General features: G+C 39.8%; 1 protein-coding gene across 2 annotated transcripts in view; it reads left to right on the top strand.

The window, feature by feature from the left end:
• Positions 1–20,768, top strand: part of GABBR2 (gamma-aminobutyric acid type B receptor subunit 2) — a 982,804-nt gene that overhangs the window by 63,815 nt on the left and 898,221 nt on the right. The window lies entirely within an intron of this gene.

The raw sequence follows: 20,768 nt of genomic DNA, 5'->3' as shown, positions 1-20,768 counted from the left end.
GGTATTATTTTACTAAAAGGGTAGTTGATGCTTGGAATAAAGTACCAGCAGAGGTAGTAAGACAGCCAATAGTAAATGGCTTCAAACATGCTTAGGACAAATATATAGATCTATACTCAGACAAAAAAATTAACGATAAAACAAAAAGAAAAAAAAGAACAAGCAAAAAAAAAACAAAAACAAAAAAAAAGCGGGCAGACACAATGGACTACTCAGTCTTTTTTCTGCTGTCACTTTTCTATGTTTCTATTATTGTTTTTTTTAACATTCAGTGCCCATTGATTAAATGGGGTTCGGATTCAACACCCAAACTGAAAGAAACCCAGATATGGTCAGCTTATCACTAAATAAGATGTCTTATAACCTGTTCAGCCTGATTTAGGGTAATGACGTTAAATGTTTCCTGTGGGATTTTTGATATAGACGACATCAACATGGAGACAATTTATTTTTCTGGCAAGTTTCAGTTCTACTAAGGCCAATCACTGGCTTTCACCCAAATATGAGAACTCATTTTTTTTGTCGACTAACCCTTTATTGATTAATAAAATAATCATGTTTTCAAAGCTGAAATATCTGGACCAATGAGTGATGTCACAAAACATGTTGAAGTAAATGAAGTACACAATTAACATTCATGAGCATTCGTAGCTAACATTCACAAGAGGAATGTGTCTGCCAGCTGTATCATTGTCCATGTGCATAACAAAGAAAGTGACACAATGTAAAATTATTCATCAGTGCTATTATACACCAAAGCCAAACGCAGTGCTTAAAATTATGGCCAATTTGTATTTTGAGCCCAAGATGACAAAACTACATGATTTTTTTATTTGCATATGAAGGTAACCTCCGACAGTTTGTATAATATAATCATAATTGCTAAATATATAGCATGTTTTAAGGTTTTATAAAATATTTTTTTCCTGCCTTGGTATCAGGATATAAAAGTATATATACAAATACTTATTGATTTATATATATATTACATCTATAAGGGCAAAATAACAGGAGAAATGAAAAATAAAAAGCTGGTCTATAATAGTACCAAATTCTACTAAATACAGTAATTGTAGCCATTATCTAAAATCTCTATAGATATCATGCGCACAGACCTGATTACTGTACAACATTTAATCAGCGGAAGGTTTGTTGCTTATGGAATTAAAGGCAGTGGAATTTTATTTTTGATTGCAGTGGACTTTATGCTATAGGGTAGCCAGGAATGTGACTATTTCACCTCTTAAAAAATTGTAGTGAAATCTGAGAAACGTATTTCTCATTGGTCAATACCACATTTACAGAGATACTTCCCTTACCAGCATTCATTTGCCCATTCTTCCTCCTTGACAGCTAGCACTGAAATGAATGGATACTTACATGAGTATTACCTCATGTTATGCTTGAGTGCTCAGGCCTAGCAATTGGTTGCTAGACCCTTGCACTGTGATAGGGCAAAAGGTCACATGCCCCTCCATACCTCAAAGGACAGTTGCAGAGGAGAAATGAGCAACGGGAGAATGCAGTTAGCATAGGAGGTTCAGGGTGCCCTTTGCAGAGATATTGTCACTTTGCTCTGGGTGGACAGTTAGGCGTATTCATTTTTTTCTCTTTTGTTTTCCTTTAAAAACAAATTAGTTGTTTCTTGTGTTTGAGACAGGAATCTCCTCCTAACAAGCTACAGTAAGTACATTTAAGTGATATTAAAGGTTCATTAAAAAAATAAAAAATAAGAAACATATCATACTTTCCTATTCTATGCAATGGATTGATCCTGAGCCACTCTGGGTGCGTCTATTGACACACATAGTGGGGCTTGGCCTTGCCTCCCCCGCTCCTTCGTCACTGGATTACATTGACAGCAGTGGGAGCTAGTGGCTCCCTGCTGGCTCACTGCTGTCACAGAGTCCAGTGGGGAGAGAGAGAAAGAGCAGCACCACTGCTCTTGTGCACAGTGCTGGACCAAGTTCAGGCTTAGGTAAGTACTTGGGGAGGCTGTGGGGGAAGCTGCACCGGAAAGGTTTTTTACCCTAATGCAGAGAATGCATTAGGGTAAAAAAAATCTTTAGCCTTTAGAACCACTTTAAATTAAACATTTTTAATTACTATAAACTTTTAATGGTTAAAGCTCAACTCTGGGAAAATATTAATGCCCTTTTCACCCCTTCCTCCAACCTCCCTTTAATGCATCCTGGACTTTTTTTTTACCATGTGAAGCAAGGTATATTCACCCAAGTCCACTATCTGTATCTCCATTTCTGGGTATGGGGGACCAATAATCTAGTGTTGCAAATGTGCCCACATCTGCCAGGCCCCTTATGATGACATCCCTTCTCTTCTGGAATCCTCAGAAGACCCCACTGCTAGACAGTCAGTAAGAAGTGTCCACATTTTGCAGACAGTGATGTGGTCACCCGAAGAAGGACCACACTTATAAACAGAAAAGGAAAGAGTACTAGGAATTGGGCTTTAAGTCTGCACAGTTAGATATTTATTATTCAAACAACTCTGCTAATTAACACTTACAAAGTAACAGAAAACTGAATTTTGACATCAAATACAGTCTGCACCAAGAAAGTCTTTAATGTGTATTTAAACCCTAGAACAGAAATGTAATATATTACAGCTTACCTGTCCTTACCTGTGGGGACTACATTTTTTTTCCAGGCTATTTTTTTCTTTATTTTCATCTAACGGTCCTGCCAGTAGCACACTTTTCCGGTATTAGGGTGACAAAGCACATCCACTTTACTAAATTTCTCTGAAGAATTTCTCTGTTAGGCATAAAATGTACAGCATGAAAAAAGAAAACATACGTAGCCACCATATCTTAGGACTGGCAAGTTGCACTATATTAAATGTTTGTTTTTGGCTATAGATGTACCGTATTTTAAAGAAAACTTATCACAAAACCTAGGTAATTCAAGCTAAGCATATACAGAAAAATGCGTAAAGGGACTACCCTTAGTGAAAACCTAGGGGAATTTATTTACCTACAGTGCCTCCTTGGAGTGTAATGGCACAATGTTGGAAATTCACATTGTAAACACAGCACCATGTAGTAACATTTCTGCTATAGAGGATATGAAAGAAGAAACCCAGTTCAGTATTTTTTTTCTAAAACACTGTGATCTTGGTTTAAGTGAAAATGTAGAAGCCATAAAGGTCAATTTTTCTAGTGTTGGATAGAGTGAGGGATAATGCCCCAGCTGAGCTTTTACTGCTAACAGGTCTACTTTAGAAACCTTACCCCTAATATACTGTCTCTATGACAGTGGTTTCACCAGACAGGATGTGAAGGAAAACCTGTAACAGCAACACAGGCAGAAGTGACATTATTGTGAAATAGTGGCCGTCTGGAACCCCTTTCTGCTTTGCATTACTGTCATTTAGTGAGAGTTCACTGTCTAATGAAACTATTGTCATTGTGAGAGTAAGTGAGGTGGAATCTCTCTAATGGAGCACTAAATAGCAGTAAAAATACAACAGGGGTTTCATTCTTTCCCTACGGTAACTAAAAAATGAAGATATAAGAGTCTCTCTCTATAGTTAGCTAACTTCTGATACTTTATTCTGTTTATGATACAGTGACTGCATACATATATTCTCCGCCTTAAAAAAAACACCCATGCGTTTCCCCCAATGGGATTGCTCACAAGTATAGAATGTACCTACTTTGTTCCTACTTTGTTCTTGTGAGCAAGCCCATTGGGGTGACACACGTTTGGGAGTGTTTTTTTTTTTCAGGTGTAGACTATATGTATGAGATGGACTACAGGAATTGGCACCCAGAGGGTCTGTGGACATTAAGAGGTGCACGTTTGGTGTAGTGGATTTTGGTATGCTATTAAAAAAATGGCTGAGCATGCACTTTAATTCTATATTGTAACATCATAAAAACAATATATGCATGTGAAATGATGGAGATCAGACTGCAAAAAAGAATGCATTCGTAATAAGAATACTTATCATGGTGTTTTAGATTTGTGAACTAAGTGTTGCAGCTGGACTTCTGACTGCCTCACTCTCTAAGTTCTGTGCATTGCTGGGGCTGTAGATGGCTCAGAGGTAGTGCATCATGCAGCACTTTTCCATTACTACAGGGCAACTAGAGGCCAGCAGCGGGAGTACACTGGAAGGGTGACACTGCTCTATTGATTAGCCCTGTGTTACCCTAAAAGAGCGGCGTTACCCTACTTACACTACCTAAACCTACTGAGATAATAATTGGGGAAAATTAATCACTAATGAAAAACTTAAACGACTATCTAACAAGAGAGCATGATTAATCAGATGTTTAAAATAAGTTTGGTGATTGACTTTAAAGGAGAAGACCAGCCAAAGCTCATTTGGCTGAGCTTCTCCCCTGGATCACAGGAGTGCAATTTGTTTTGCACTTCTGTGACTGAAGTCTGTACCAAGGTAAGTATAAATCTAAAAAAAAAAAGAAACTAATACTTCTCTTTTAAGTGAATGATTACCAGATGCTAAAATATTGTTCTAACTGATTGGGAAGTTATGCTAAAGGAAGGAAAGATAGATGCCCCAACCCACCACAGTCTGCACAGTCTGCATTTTGAATGCATTTTAGATTCTTTGCAGGTGAAAGGATTGATTCATTTATGAGTATTTTAATGTATTTTACTGTAGAATATGAGCATGTGAGTCTGAACCCCAAATAAAGATTTTCTAATTGAGCAGTATTAGGAAAAGCTGAACATTCATCTTTTGAATGTAATATTTCAAATACTGTATCGTGATAGTCTAACAGCAAGCCTAACCTGCTATCACAGGTTTCGTAGCACTGGTAACTATGGCAACAGTCTAAATTTGCTTCCATACAGCTAACATGCATTTAATACTTTTCATCATTTAACCACTTCACAGCTCTATGAAAGTCTTAGAAGCCAGAATTGGCTCCTACATTGTTTCATCATATACTTAAATTACCTGGTAATCAAGTCTAAAGGAAAAATTTTAATTTGTGTGCACATATTATCATGTCCATACATAACTAAAACAGAGAACACAAAAAGAAACTGTAAGGAAGCCGTGTTTTCCTGGAAAGAAAGATAAAGATCTACTGTACCTGCTATGTACATTGGCATTACAAATTTATATTCTTTTATCTTCTACACAAATGCACACATGGTAGTGCTCCAACTCCTAGGATTATATTTACAACTGCACTGGGATTTCAGTGATTAGTGTGTTCAACTGGAGCCAGAGTGGCTGCCGCTAACACCAATTATGAAAGAAAGGGGATTGTCATGAGCAGCCCCTTCTTTTATATTGCCTGACCTTTTTCTGGTTTGCTCTATGATATGTCTAGCTTAGTGTCCTCCCCAAATATAGAATGTCATATTCAGAAAAGGACAAAGATAATAGATATGAATTACAGGTCTCTTTTCATAAATGTTTTTAAGCTATTGTGTCACAGTTAAACAGTTTAAGTGCCACCTATCTTTACACAAGTAAAGTCACCCAATGGACTGCCTGAAGAAAATTAAAGGGTTTTGATTTAGCTATGGTTGACTTTCAATGACATAGTTGATTCCATCCGCTACTATATTTGCTTTCATCTCATGCTGTTTGTAATGTTTCTTTCACTGTTGTAATTAAACAAAATAAGGTGTTTGTAGATCAGTAAAAAGTATAATTATTATGCTTTTACTTCATTGTCAGTAGCATATCAAAGTAAATGTTTAACAAAGCATCTAAAAAGGTTTTTTTTTTAAATATTTCCTATGGTGTGGTACATATCAGATGCAATTAGAGAGGCTATTCATGAACAACAGTTCTTGAATTTGTTAATAGTCATGTATATTCACCTAATGTCCCTCATTTGCTTCTAGGATCATTAAAAGCATTTGGATCTATAGCAGGTTTGAATTTCAATGATCTTGAATTTAAGATGAGTAAATAACTGGATGACAACAGGCAACGTTTATGTGTAGAGTTTAGAAACTGTGCCAAGCTTTTTTATACATGATATATTGTGTTCAAATGCTTTATTGCACATGTAATGTGAGTAATTTACACTGTGCTGGGTATTGTTTCTATTAACATGGACCTGAACTTAAAAAGTGAAGATTCGCTATCTTGATTTTCATATATTCTTTATTTAAGCAAAAATTACATACACACAGAATGTATTAAAAAAAAAAAATACAACGTACAGAAACCATAGAGCCAGTGTGACATTCACATGCGGTGTCTATATCTTTAATCAAATAATGTACATTTAGAATTACCATAAAACTTCTTATTCAGGTCATAGTATAGCTGAGAATTGTTGGAGAACTTGTATGGGTTTTAGAGTGGATATTAGGAAGGGAGTTGGGTGAGGTGGGATACCTGTGATAAGAGGATCGAGGAGTGGTAGAAGGCAATAAAAGCATCCATTCAGACACAGAGCCGTGGCCTGGCCCCACCTCCTTTTTCTTCTGATTGGTTGACTGACTTTGATTTACAGCAGTGGGAGCCAATGGTGCCGCTCTGCTGTCTCAGCCAATGAGGAGGGGAGTCCAGGGCAGCCAAGATAATCCTTCAACATCGCTGGATCTAGATGGGGCTCAGGTAAGTATTAAGGGGGCTGAGGTGGGGCTTCTGCACACAGAAGGCTTTTTATCTTAATGCATAGAATAGATTAAGATATAAAAAACCTTCTGCCTTTACAACAACTTTAAGAATATCGTATGCTTAGAATATATAAAGGATGTCTCCAGTAGCCCAGCCACACCTCCAGCATTAATCTGAGAATGTTGGGAACATGCAGGACTTTGTGGGTCCTATACCAGTGAGTAACGACTTTGTTGCCAGATTTTTGGTATTTAGTTCAGATCAAGGGTTTATGTGCAAAAGTAACATATTTTATGTGAACTGTGTTTGCAGGTTTTATCCCCATCTGACAAGGTAAGCGGAAGTGTAGTCTGAAGGTAGGGTGTGAATCATAATGTACATTGAGGAGACCGAATGTCAAACTGGGTCTTGCTGCAAACATTCACTTTCAAATGACTGGCCAGGTAAATTTTTGGACCTTTAGGAGTCGATCTAAGGAAATGCATTATTTGGACAGTATGACAGAAGCCCTGTTGTTCTAGTCTGGGGTTTGTTGCCAACTTCTGCAATGAAGGTGATTAGTGATTGGAGGAAAAATGTCAGGTTCTAGAAAATCAGGAGTGAAGCAGTTCCTGAAATCACAGATACTCCTTTCTGGGAGGAAGGGTAGGATAGCCCAAAATAAGGAAGAGTGGGAATGTCAAGGTTAAAAGTGGCAAAAGTTAGAGGCAGAGGACACAAGTCATGCCAATGATGGGGTGAAATTTGAGGTCAGATAGGATATTTTGGGAGTACCATGGAAGGGTACATGGAGGAATGCTGGTTACGGCTTGTTCTACCACAACTAAAAGAGCTTTGTTGACACCAGTCTATCATTTAAGTCATATAACAGGCTGCATGGTAATGAAAGACATCAGGCAGGCAATTTTGCCATGAGCCTTGTTCAATCACAGTGCAGAGTGTGTAAACCACAGAGGTTTTGGATCTATACAAATTGTAGAAAGGGTATATTCAGTATTTTCAAAAATGAGGTTGGAATGCATACAGGGAAAGCCTGTTGAGGATATAAAAGGTGAGGAAGAATATTCAGTTTTAGTATGCTGCATCTGCCAAACCAAGAAAAAAGTCCTCAGTGCCAGCAGGTGAGGTCCACCCTAATGTTTGTGCAAAATCAGCAGAAAATTGGTCACTAAAATGCAGGAAACATCTGAGGGATCATGATGCCCTATGTATTTATTAGAGGAGTCAAACGATTTAAATGAGAAGTTGTCCCATAATATATGGAGGAAATTCAATGCTTTGAATTTTTAAAAAAATGAATTTGTAAGTTAGATAGAGAGCCAAACCTATAGAATTTGGAGATTATGTTTGGGGAGAGAAATCACTGGTTTGATAATAAAAAAAAGAAAGTCATAACTGTAAGCCACAGTCTTTTGATGCAATAGAGTATGAATGGCTGGACAAGATATGTCAGGTAGTGATAGTAGGAGATTCCCAGCCATGTAAATGGATGGGGTCGGTAATGTCACTGGCTGTTAAGGATTTAGCTGTGTATGCACCCACGGGCATCCTTACCAATCACTGACAGTGAGACGCTGCCATGTATAACAGCAGGTCCTCGTAGAAGGTAAGTTGGCAATAAACCATGATTTGGATCACACTGTTGGAGGGAGAGGGTTAGATTCCCCTGGTCTAATACTGATGCCACAGGTGATTGCAATTGTTTCCCAATATACGATCCTATAGATAGGGTCCTAATGCGTGGGATAGTAGAAGTTGGAGATTGAGACCACAGACAAGCCAGTGCACCCACAGCAGATGCATAGAGTACAGTGGGAATAATACAGTCCACGAACACATAGGCATCCATTAAACCAATGTATTTATAATCCATATGCGTGCAGTCTGATCAGGCCACACATGTCAAAACTGCAGTACAGCTTCACATGACAGCTCTTGGAGCAACACAACACAGTTTATGTCAAATGGGTGTTAACCATGCTGCCTCTGCACACTATAAAAGAGATACACTAGGGAAAAAGTAAAACATTCTTCTTTACTCTTTTCCTTTTATCCCTTTATACACCGAATACAGTGATGGAGCAAATAATTGTATAGAGACCTGAGAGTAATAAAGCTAGGCAAATCCTTAGAGGTCCTTGCCTACCACAACAAAGGATGTCCACCAAGTCTGTCTCAGAACATCTGTTCAAAGAACCCTGGGGGCTCAGTAAAAATGAAGGTCAGGGAACGTGGTGTGGCTGTGAAAGCAACAGTGATTGGGGATCATATGCAAATTCCATTATGTCCAGCTATAATCACAGCACATGAGCAGAAAATCCTTATAAAGTCTCATGAGGTACAATGTGTGTCTGTTCCTCTCCTCTTTCCAGCCAGGTATAACTATCAGAGAAGACAGTGTATATAAGGTGAAATGTTGGTTACTGAAAGCAGTAATATATCTAGCTAGAGTGGGAAAACAAAAAGGGACCCCTGAAAACATACCAGAGGATAGTGATGGCTTACTGTAACAATGTGGGTCTCATTGAACCATGGAATTTACAGGAGTAGAGGCACATTACATGTGGCAAGGAGGGTATGGATGGCTCACAGGACACAGTGCCCTGAAGATGAATCATGGCTCAATAGATCTTGTGGGAGGTATGTTGTGCTGCTGTGACCACCGCTCAGAAAGGGCTGGCAGGGAGGATTCTATAGCAGTTACAGCCAGTTCAAGACCGATAAGGGATTCCCCTTCAAGAAAGAAAATAGGCCTGGGAAATCCACCAGGGACCGTAAAAGAAAGAAAGGTAGATGAATTCTTTCTGACAATTAGATGAAAGTGAAAGCCTGAGCTATACGCAACTCAGTAACCCAGAGCCCTCCTCTGTAGGGTAGCGTGGGACAGGTCTGGCAAGACTTGGATCCAGAGGCCCCTGGGTCCAAGCTTGTCTGATGTCGTCTTATTTTTGAGAGTATTAATGAAGTCTGTTTATAATAATCTGAGGTGTTTTGTCCATCGGTTAGAGGTACAGGGTCCAATGTACATGGGTCGTTCAGCAGCTTGTTGAAGATAGAGGCTGCTGTGGCCTTGAGATCCTCTGGACCTTTGACCTCTGGGAGGCCCTGATCTATAGATAGTTTTCAGTGGCTCCTATCCCTTATGTATTGTAGGTAAGATCTACCTATAGATTCTTAATAGTACTTTGAGTCTTCGGTACAATACCAAAACTGCCAAATCTTAATTCTAGACCTGTAGCATTCCATATTCATATTGAATGCAGAATTTGATTGGTTTTATAAATGTGCCAGACCTCTTAAAGTGACACTATCATTATAGTAAACATTATAAATCTAACCATACCTGTAAACAAAATTCAGTAAGTACTTTCCCGCTACCCACCCATCTGTTCACCACTCCGAGAAATATTCTGCAGCATCTTAAGGGGAAACTACACTTCTTAAAGTGTGTGTTCCCTGGGTCCCCTCTCCCTGGTTTTTACCTATTAATTCCACATTAGAAGATTTCTCAGGATCAGTGTTTAGTTGTGCAACTTCTTTTACAGGTTTAGATTGATTTAAAATATTTTCTATAGTGCTTTAAGGGGGAAGCTTATGGTGATATTGATTGGTTTATGCTCACTCCCTTGTACATTTATGTATGTATTTTTTACAAAGCAGAGTCAAATCTTCTTGCCCACTTTTGTGGGAAAACTTTACACCATTTACTTTTAGAAAAATGATTGCTGATGTAACCAACATTACAGTCTTTTCTTTTATGCACTTATATTGAATGTCCTGTGTTACATATACTGTATATCAGGAATGCATCTGAATTATTATTATTATTATTATTATTATGCGATTACAAATTGTTTACTGGCAGTATGATATATTGCTAATGTTGCCACTTAAAGTAAACCTTTTCTTACCACTATGCACACAAACCAGTTGCAGCTGAATTCTTAGACAGAATGTTTGTTTAACAATATGACTCAAAAAGGGTGAAAAAAACACATACTGACTTGCCTTTATGCTGATATTTCTCCCAGCTGTGTGAAATATTGCACTTTATTTATCTGAGATAATGATTTCTTGTGGTGTGTTAAACCTTGAAGCATCTTACTTGCACAAGAAATACTGAATTACTTATACAGGTACACATTACATTATGATGAGTTACAGCATGGTTGTGCAGCAGTATATTAAGCTATCTGAAGAGAATCACAGTCATAAAGTATTTTGAGTTCTTGTGTTTTATGTGTAGAATTGCTCGCTGCATGAAAACATTTTGAAAGCAGAGTTGGAGCACTTTAAAGCAAACTGAAAAAAAGGTCTCCACTATTCTAATAATGGAAATTATACTTGATTTAATGCTAATTTGAAAAAAAGTCATTTATTTCAGTTATTGCCTTAGTTACAAGGGATTGTTTTAGCCACGGGTATTCAATAGGATTCAAGTCAAGACCCCCCTTGTTTGTTTTGCTGTTAATGACTATCATTTTTGTATTCATAATTAGCACATATTTTAGTTAGAGACTTTAGATTTGATTGGCAACTCAAACCACTATGCATAGTATTGTATAATTTCACAGTCAAAAGTTTTCCACTATTCGGGTTAATTTTACTAAGGAGTGGGGGGTGTAAAAAGGTAAATTTTCACTTTGGATTGATTTAGTAAATAAGGTGACATTAAATTCACTTGAACCATTCAATCATGTGCATCTTTTATTTTATATGCATATGCCCATATGCATACAGCGTCACTATATCTATTAAGCCAAGTGATATTTAACTCTGCAAAGTAAAAATTTACATAAACAACCTTCTGTCAGGTGAGTGGAATGAGGCGGAAGAGGTTGTGGGTTATAGGGCCTACACCACTGAAATAATTGTTCCCCAAGTTATGAACAAGGTACAGTAGTTTCTAAATCAAAGATTCCTAAACCTACACTAAGACTGGGATGTTATATATATGTTATCTGAGCATGTAGCCTGGCTGGCCAGGTTAAAGGAGTGGATTAGCATTCTCCCCTATTTCCTGAACCATATCTGATCCCATGTCTTCAACATTGGGGGATACTTTACAAGACAGATGACAGCTAAGTCTAAAGAAAGGGACAGGGTCTTCATCTGATATTGACCAAATATTTTTTTTTCTTGTATGGGATCCCCATCAAAATTCATATGGAAACATGTAGAAAACTACAAATCTCTTCCGTTCCGGGACCCTTAACTCCTATAAGACTCAACCCTGCCTTCCTCCCTGGTATGTCCACACAATTCCTAACACATCAATGGCAACACCCAGACATATTAGCACATCAATTTTTCTGGGACACCTCTCTCCTAGATCGCCTCGCGTTAGCACCCATTCTCATCAACAACCCTCTCCCACTCTGGACCTACTTTCAAGTTCGCCACCTCTTGCAGGAGATCAATCGCGACTCCTCCATTACACGACCATTCACTTCGTTTGAACTACTTTGCTCCCAATCTAACCCCAACAACACCTAATCTCCAATATCTATACCATGCTATTAGCAGATATCTCCCCCAAAGAGGGGAAGCATACCAGACATGGGAAAGAGAAATACAATTAGAGTTATCAGAAGACCAATGGGAACGTATATTTACGATTGCCCATAAAGGCTCCCTAAATGTCTCCATTCAGGAAAACAACTACAAGACCCTAACACAATGGTACAGAACCCCAGCAATTTTAAACAAACTCAATGCTTCATATCCCAACAAATGCTGGAGATGTGACGGAGAACCGGGCACATTGGTACACATTATGTGGGCATGCCCGGTAATTCAACCATTTGGTCGCAAGTCAGAGAAATCACAGAATCAATATCCACTTATACCTTAGATCACACCCCAGCCCAATGCCTTTTCCAACACTCAGACTTGCCAGCTCACTACTATCATAAGACACTGATCTTACCCCTACTGAATGCAGCCAAAATGTGCATTCCAAGACATTGGGGCTCTCCTTACGTACCGACCATCCCAGAATGATTCAAACAAATTAACAAAATAGCTGAAATGGAAGAACTAATTTCCATTTCCGAGACTCCCCAGCCAAATTTTCAAAGACATGGGCCTGTTGGATTCATTTTCGAACAACTGACAGATATCTGATATTGAGGGTCGTGTTTGTCACGACCATGACCTACTCGCTCGTGACAAACACCTACTAACTACACTGCATAGTCCCCCTAACCCCCTTCCCTCTTTCCTCCTCTCCTATCCCAGATGACATGGACCTCCCACCCCTACCCAAGGGATGAGTATGGGAGACCGCATGTCAGCATTTTCCCTCTGTATTCCTCTGACATTAGGTGGTTTACAAACTTAATCCCCTCCACCCCAAAGTGATATCACACCGCAATCACATAACAAACAGCAGAGACTGAGGAGACAACCACTAACCCTTTATTTCCTCTGCCCCCCCCCTACATGCCCACCCCCACACACCTCCTTCCCCTCTGCCCTACCCTTCACCCCTATGTCTTTCACTATCCACTAAGACCCCGTCTTAATATCTGTTGCTATTCGGGTCCTCAAGACAGAGCACCCGGCCAGCAACCTCACACTCCATATGGATTGAATTATCATACAGAATCCCACACTATTACTCTAACAAATAGAATCTCCCCTCACTTGTGCCACTAGAACAATATATTATGGCACTTAGTAATATCTACTCTAAAGTTGATTAATTGTTTTTCCTTCTACCAGACATAGCACTTAACCTCCTTCTGGACTTTGAAATATATAGCTGTGAGACTTTTTGTAATAACCAGATTTCTGACATACATGTCTTATTGACAACAACCATTGTTCCTTCCAAAGAGAACAAACAGTAAACAATAAGAAAACAGAAATTAAACCAAAAACTAAGAACCAGTCCTGATTTGAAATCAGATCCGTCACCTGTGGTCCCTTGCATAATAATTAGTATCAAATCTCACCTAAGGGATAATATGATGGGGGCAACTCCGAAATTCACTAGTCAACACCATACCAAACCTATGAAATTATATATCTATTCCTTACATATGTTACAGTTGCTCCAGTACCACTTAGGGAGGAGCAAGTCCCGAAGTTTCAAGCCAGGCTTGCCTGTGTTGGTATGTTAATTTTTCACGCACTAGAAGGGAGAAGACCCGATCAATCTATTGTTTAACTGTGGGAGCATGAGGAGATAACCACAATTTAGCAATCTGTTTTCGGGCTATAAACAACATAACTGTAATAAAGAGTGGAGCAGGGTATATTTCCTCATCAGTTACTGCCAGAATACAAACCAATGGATCCATCTGTATTTTAAATGTTAACACAATAGAAATTGTATTTGTAACCCCCTGCCAGTACCTCTAAAATTTCAGGCATCTCCACAGCAAATTAATCAGGACACCCTTCTGCCTCTTACATTGGGGACATAAGGGAGATTCTCGTTGACCCCAACTGAATAACTGCACTGGTGTACAGTAAGTTATATGTAAGATAAACAGTTATGACAATTTATGAGAAGGAGAGACTGAACTCAAAAGTATGGATTGTAAGAATAGATCTCATGTGTCTCCACCAATATTTCATAAGTCTTGTTCTCATTTGCTTCTACACGTTAGTTTGGTTGGGTCATGGACACTGGAGGTCAAGGCTGAGTATATTCTGGAGATCATACCCTTTCTATTTTTGGCCAACATCACCAGGGAAAATGAGCAGGCTTGAGCCCACAAGGCATGCCGCAGCTGAAGTTACTGATAACATTTTGTTCTGGGTAAAGCAAATTCCTTCTGCAACTCCATAAAGGACTTTAACACATTCTGGAGATAGATTTGAGAGATATACCTTATTCCCGCATCCTCCCAGGGCTGAATTTCCTTTCAGAGTAATAAGCTCTTTATAAGAAGGGTTTCGCCATAAAGGAGTTTCTTTAAAAAAGCCTGTGATTCCTAAATATTTCTTAGCCATGAACCATATTTTCTTCATCAACGTAAAGTTTGGACCTCCCTGTGATATATTAGAAAATTCCCCTACCAGAAGAGACAGAGGCAATGACTCCAAGGAGTTTCCCAAAAGAAGTCTACCTATATGATACATAGGGTCAGGGAGTCCCCACCCCCCATATGTTGGAGCTGAGAGGCAAAAAAATATAGTTTAGGAATAGGCACAGCCAATCCCCCCTGATCTTTACTATGTTGCAAAGTAGTTAATCTGATTCTGGGAGGTTTTTTCTGCCAAATGAGGTCTCGGAATAGAGTGTCAATGCGCATAAATCGGTGGCGGCGTATCCATTATGGGGTGTTATGTAGGATATATAACAATTGGGGAGCCCACACCATTTTTATTAGGTTTAATCCACCTATCACAGTGAGGGGAAGCTTACACCATGTAGTACATTTAAATGGAAATTGCCTAAGAAGGGGAAGCAAATTCAGCTGTAAATATTCAGTTGGATCAGCTGTAATTTGTACCCCACGATATGTAAATGATGTAACTATTTGGAGATCATGAGTAATGCTCAGGGAAGGCGATAGAGGGCCATCTAGAGGGAGAAGAACAGATCTACTTCAATTTATGGAGAACCTGGAAAGGGCACCAAATCTAGCAAATCAGCACTTGGGGATTTGACGGGGGCAGAGAGTGCAAGAGCATCACTCAGCCCATCTATCGTGAGAGGAGCATTTAGCAAAGAGCTATCAGAAGAGTCTAAACAGGGGACTGGGCTTTTATAGAGGAATTGATTAATCTCCTCCCAGGTAGGGGAGGTCTTAGTTGAGTAAGTATCCATGTAGAAGTCTCTAAAGGTGAGCAATATATCATTATGTGAAGTGGTAATTTCCCCTGAGAGTCTAGTATGGGCAGGAATAAAGGAGGAGCACCTATTAGCTTTTGCCATCATAGCAAGCATTGGGGCCTGTACCCTCTCCTTCTTCAAAGAAAGTCTGCTGTTGGAAAAATCATTTGTTCTCAGCTTTTGTAAGAGAAACCTGTCATGCCATATACTGCGCTTCTAACCATACCCGTTTAGAACAAGTTGGTTGGATGACATAGCTGGATTCTGTGAAAAATAAAAAACAATTGCGCCTAGGATAAACTGAAGTGAACTAACAAAAACTCTATACAGCAGCTGTTTCAATCTAGTGATAAAGGTGAAAACGATGTCTTAGGAAAAGGGATTCATCCTACAGACAAAACACCGTTAGAAGAGTGCCTAATAATATAAAAAGGTAAATGGTGAAACGATCCTCTACAAAAAAGGAATTATCATTTAACAATTCAATCAAAAATATATATATAATGGGTGTAAGATATGTATCCAGTGAAAAAAGTCCAACAAAAGGATGATATATGTAGCAAAAAAGTGAAATGAACGTCCTTGCTCAGATATGATCGTGCTGTATATCCCACAGTGAAAGACACAGCAAAAGTTGGTACTCCCAGACGATTCAGAAACAGATGGAATTCCTAATATTCCACAGTGAAAGAAACATCAAAGGTTGATACTCCCAGCTGATTCATAAACAGGTGAAATTTTTACTCACCAAATGGAGTTGACCCTCATTACCATATAGCAAGAGAGGTCAAAAGCACTTTGTGGTCTCAAAGACCAGTGGAAACAGGAATCGGTCCCCAATAGTAACTGATGATCCGTGGTCCCAAGGAACAGCGCAGAGAGGAATCTTCCACTCCCCTACACTCTGCGAGGTCCAACCAACGATCAGATCTCAGCAATCACATGCTTCACTTATGGACTCCAACCGATAACTCCCTTCCACACTCCATGCTCCAGATGGACAAATGGCATTTAAAAATATAAAAGAAAAACGGGCTCCACATAGCATAAACCAGCATTGTTTATTGAAAAACTTTAAAAGTGTTTAAAAACAGTTCTCAGCAAAAAACATAGTAACAACAACTTGCTATAATCACTGATGGGAGCTTCTGATGACATCATTTACTAAGGCGAAACATGTCAAGCTGGGACACAAGGTGTGTTGGAACAAGCTTTAGATGCTTTACAGCAAATTTTAGATGCTATACAGTAAGCTTATCGCTGTTTGGAGAATTTTTGTCCCGTAGTGATTATAGCAAGCTGTTGTTACTATCATTTTTGCACAGAACTGTTTTTAAACACTTTTAAACTTTTTCAATAAACCATACTGGTTTACACTACGTGGAGTGTAACTATTTACCTTTATATATTAAAGGCACTCTGCTAGCACTGTTTTGCTTGTAGGATTAACCCTAATGAAATTTCCCCTCTAGAAGACCTTAAGAGTATCCCAATGTATACCGAAAGAAGCAGTGTTCCTATTTTCAGCAAAGAAATGGGTCATTGCTTCTATTACAGGATCAGGATAGGGAAATAGTTCAAATCAAAAAGGATTGACTCTCCAATATACTAGTTTTGGTGACCCCTGCATAGCTAATTTAATCCACAGAGGACAATGGTCAGAGACAGTTCTTGGCTCATAATCGGCTAATGAAACCACTCGAAGAAAGGGGAAAGGTCTGGTGTCCCCAGTAACACACATCTCTGTAACATATAATAAAACAAAGGATTCGCCCCAGGACTTTAAATGAAGTGGGTACCGTTTCCGCCAGTAAACATAACAGTAGTAAATACAGTATATGGCTCATTCAAGTAAAATAGTTTACATGCATAGATATCACCAACAGTTAAATTTAAAAAAGATACATAAACAAGGAATATTGGTACATAAATGTAATAGCAGTCATAGTACACGGACATCATACTACCCGACTAGTTTCACGAGATCCAGCTCGCTCTTCAGGGGTGGATGTGTGTAACAATGTACCTAGGATAAAAAGTATATATGGCAGTATGGCACAGTATTAATTATAAAGGCACACTGTAAGAGGGGTTATGGGTCCCCATATTCAACACTGAGCTTGACCATGGCTACAGGTGTGTGGCTCCAAGATGGCGACAGCAGGTGCCTCACCAGGGAGCCGTCTTGAAACCACTCGGAGCATCTCTTCATTAGCCAGTCCTAAGTCAATCCTAGAGAGCCCATCATGTGTCACAGAATAGCAGGAAAACTTCTTAACCATAGGGTTTAGGGTCCTCCATACATCTCTCAGCCCCATCTCCGCCAGAAGTCTGGAAAAGGGTGACAAGCTCCGAGTTGACCCCAGCAAAACAGTGGGTGAAAATTTGTCCATAGAAATATCTAGAACATTGTTAAAGTCCCCAGCTACCAAGACGGGAACACTAGGGTGACTCGCCAGGAAGGAAACTATCAGCTTTAATACCTCTGCAGAGAAAGGTGGATGTATAAATTGACCAAAACACAGTGTAAGCCTTCCAGCACACAAAAAAAATATATATCTCGACCCAATGAATCCACAGTTTGTTGTATACATGAAAACTGGATACTATGAGAAATCAAGATACTCACTGCTCAAGCATATGAGAAATAACTGGAGTGAAACTGGTGACTGTACAACCTTTGAGAGAACTGGGAATCTCCCCCAGAAGAAAAATGTGTCTTTCGGTAACATATCACTGAAGACCCAAGATTTTTTGCAAAACATTGAAAAGCCAGGTGCTTCACCTGAATACCCAGACCTCTCACATTCGAAGAAAAAATAATATAGCATTTAGCCATTATGTTCACGTGTAAAATCAGATATTCGGATAAACCCTAGGTGTTTCATCACATTTGAGTCCACATACCAAATATCCCCACATTGCAGAATAAGTCTGTGCGTAAGTATCAGAGGAGACACATCTGAAATGGAATATACCAGGGCAAGTACATAAGCAAGCCAAGTCCATGGTAAGTAAAGTAATAAAAGTAGGTGATGTAGTTTGCAGGTAAGTAGGACCAGTAGCAATAGAACTATGTGGACCAACCAGGTCCAAGTCCTCAAAAAAGGCACATGGCCACATCCTCATGGGACAACTTTGGGGATCAACATCTTAGCTAACAGTTTCTATACGTGAAGCCTCACACTTATGGAGTACAATGTGATAAATAGTTCTATAGAAGATCACCAGGCTTTTAGATCCACCTTAGCAGAGGAGCCTGGGGAACAAGCTTAAAAGATAATGTAGAACTGCAGGAACTACCATGTTCAGGTAGGTAGGCAACGATTTGCTACATATTCCCGAAGGGTATTCTCATAATCCAGCCATTGCTGAGCCAAGGATCGTTTATCAAAAAAGTGAACCCCCCTTTGCCACCACTCGTAGCCTGGCTGGATACAACATAGCATATTGTAATAAAGCTCTCATACTTTTCTTAATATCAGTGAACTGAGCCCTCCACTTCTGGACGTCGGCCAAGAAATCGGAGAATAAGGAGATTTTTAAATTATCAATCACCATATCTGGACCCATGGTTCTGGCCTTGGAGAGAATAGTATCTCTGTCCTTGTAGTTTAGCATTTTAAGTAGGAAAGGGCAAGGAGGGGCACCAGGTAGTAGTGGACGTGCTGGAACTCTATGTGACCTTTCCACAGAAAACATTGGGGAGAAAGAAATCTTCTCTAAAGGTATTAAATAACCATTGTTCAGAGAAAGTGACTGGATTTATCCCCTCAATTTTTTCAGGAAGCCCAATTGCCCACACATTGTTTCTCCTTAGCCTGTTTTCAAGATCCTCTAGCTTTGCTGCATGCTGAGTGTCTGTGGTATGAGTGAAGGCGACATAATGTTACAGAGGGGCCCATTTGTCTTCCAGAGTATTTAAGCAGCCGCAGTACGGTCTCTAAGTTTCTGCATATCCTAGCGAATAACTGTAACCTCAGTTTTAAATCCTTTTATGTCTGTGGCAAGGGACACAATAGAAGTGTTACAGGCTGTGACCACCAAGAGTATATCTCTAAGCGTAAGTTCTGGTTCCTCAGGGCCTGGGTCTTGTGTAACAAGCGGGGCAAAAATGTCTGCCTGTGTATTCACTGTGTCCCATTCTGGTATGGGGATAGCAGATTCACCAAGGGCACTGTATCATCTGTTTATGAATGTTCCCTGCTGCAATCACTAGGGGAGGAAGACTGTGGGGGCGGATCATTAGGAGCAGACTTTACAAAGAATTTCTGTTTCTCTGTATTTTTCCTTTGCTGGCCCAGGAGGAAGGCCACCATCTTGGGCCGCATGGTCTGCAACAGACTGGGTAGTGGAGCTGCGCTTAGACATGGCCACCAGCTACCGCCAGGTGATAGCTTAAGGTATGGACAGTCAAGCAGTATGATCGGTTTATTCCAGTGATGAGCAGAAGAGGTGCCCACAGAATCAAGAGGAGGATACTCATGGAGAGAGCTGCCGCAGCTTCCAGTTACATCTGCTGCCAAGACACGCCCCGGCTCTTTCCTATTTTTAGTTAGTTTGTTTACTATTATGCTGTGAAAAGCCTATATTGAGAAGAGGTTTTTTAGCATATCAGACCACAGCTGTAGCATCAGCATAGGAACACAGTAGAGAAAAGCACACCCCTCCCTGTCGACCAGAGACAAACCCTTTCCCCACTACCAGCACACATACACACCACACATACACACCACACCCTCACTACCAGATGAGAGAAATCCCTCCCTTACTACTAGCACATAGACACACCCAACCCTCACTTCTAGTACAGGGGCACACCTCTCCACTACCAGCACAAAGATGCACTTCTTCTTCCCCACTACCAAATGAGATACATCCCTTTTTCTCTACTAGCATGAAGACACATCCCTTCCTCATTTCCAGAACAGAGACACACACTCCCTTAATAGCAGTACAGAGACAGACCGCACCCTCACTACCAGATGAGATACATCCCTCACTTACTATTGGCACAGAGACACACCCCTCCCTGACTACCGACACAGAGGCACACCCTTCCCTCACTCCCAGAAAAGAGACACACCCCTTCCTCTGTACCAAAGACAAACCCTTTCCTCACTACCAGCAAAGAGACACATGTCTCCTTCTCTACTAGCACTGACACACACAACACCCTCACTACCAGATGAGAGAGATCACTTCTTTACTACCAGCATGGCGACACACCCAACCTTCACTTCTAGAACAAAAAAAAACACATCCCTTCCTCACTACCACCACAAAGACACACCCCTCCTTGACTAAAATCACAGAGATACACCCCTCCCTTATTACCAGCATTAGGACACAACATTTCTTTATTGTGAGCACAGACACACCCCCTCTCACTACC

The sequence above is a fragment of the Aquarana catesbeiana genome, linkage group LG05, assembly GCF_042186555.1.
Source record: "Aquarana catesbeiana isolate 2022-GZ linkage group LG05, ASM4218655v1, whole genome shotgun sequence".
In the NCBI taxonomy this organism is placed as follows: Eukaryota; Metazoa; Chordata; class Amphibia; order Anura; family Ranidae; genus Aquarana; species Aquarana catesbeiana.
Note: the sequence above shows the minus strand (reverse complement) of the source record. Positions and strands in the feature narration are given on the sequence as shown.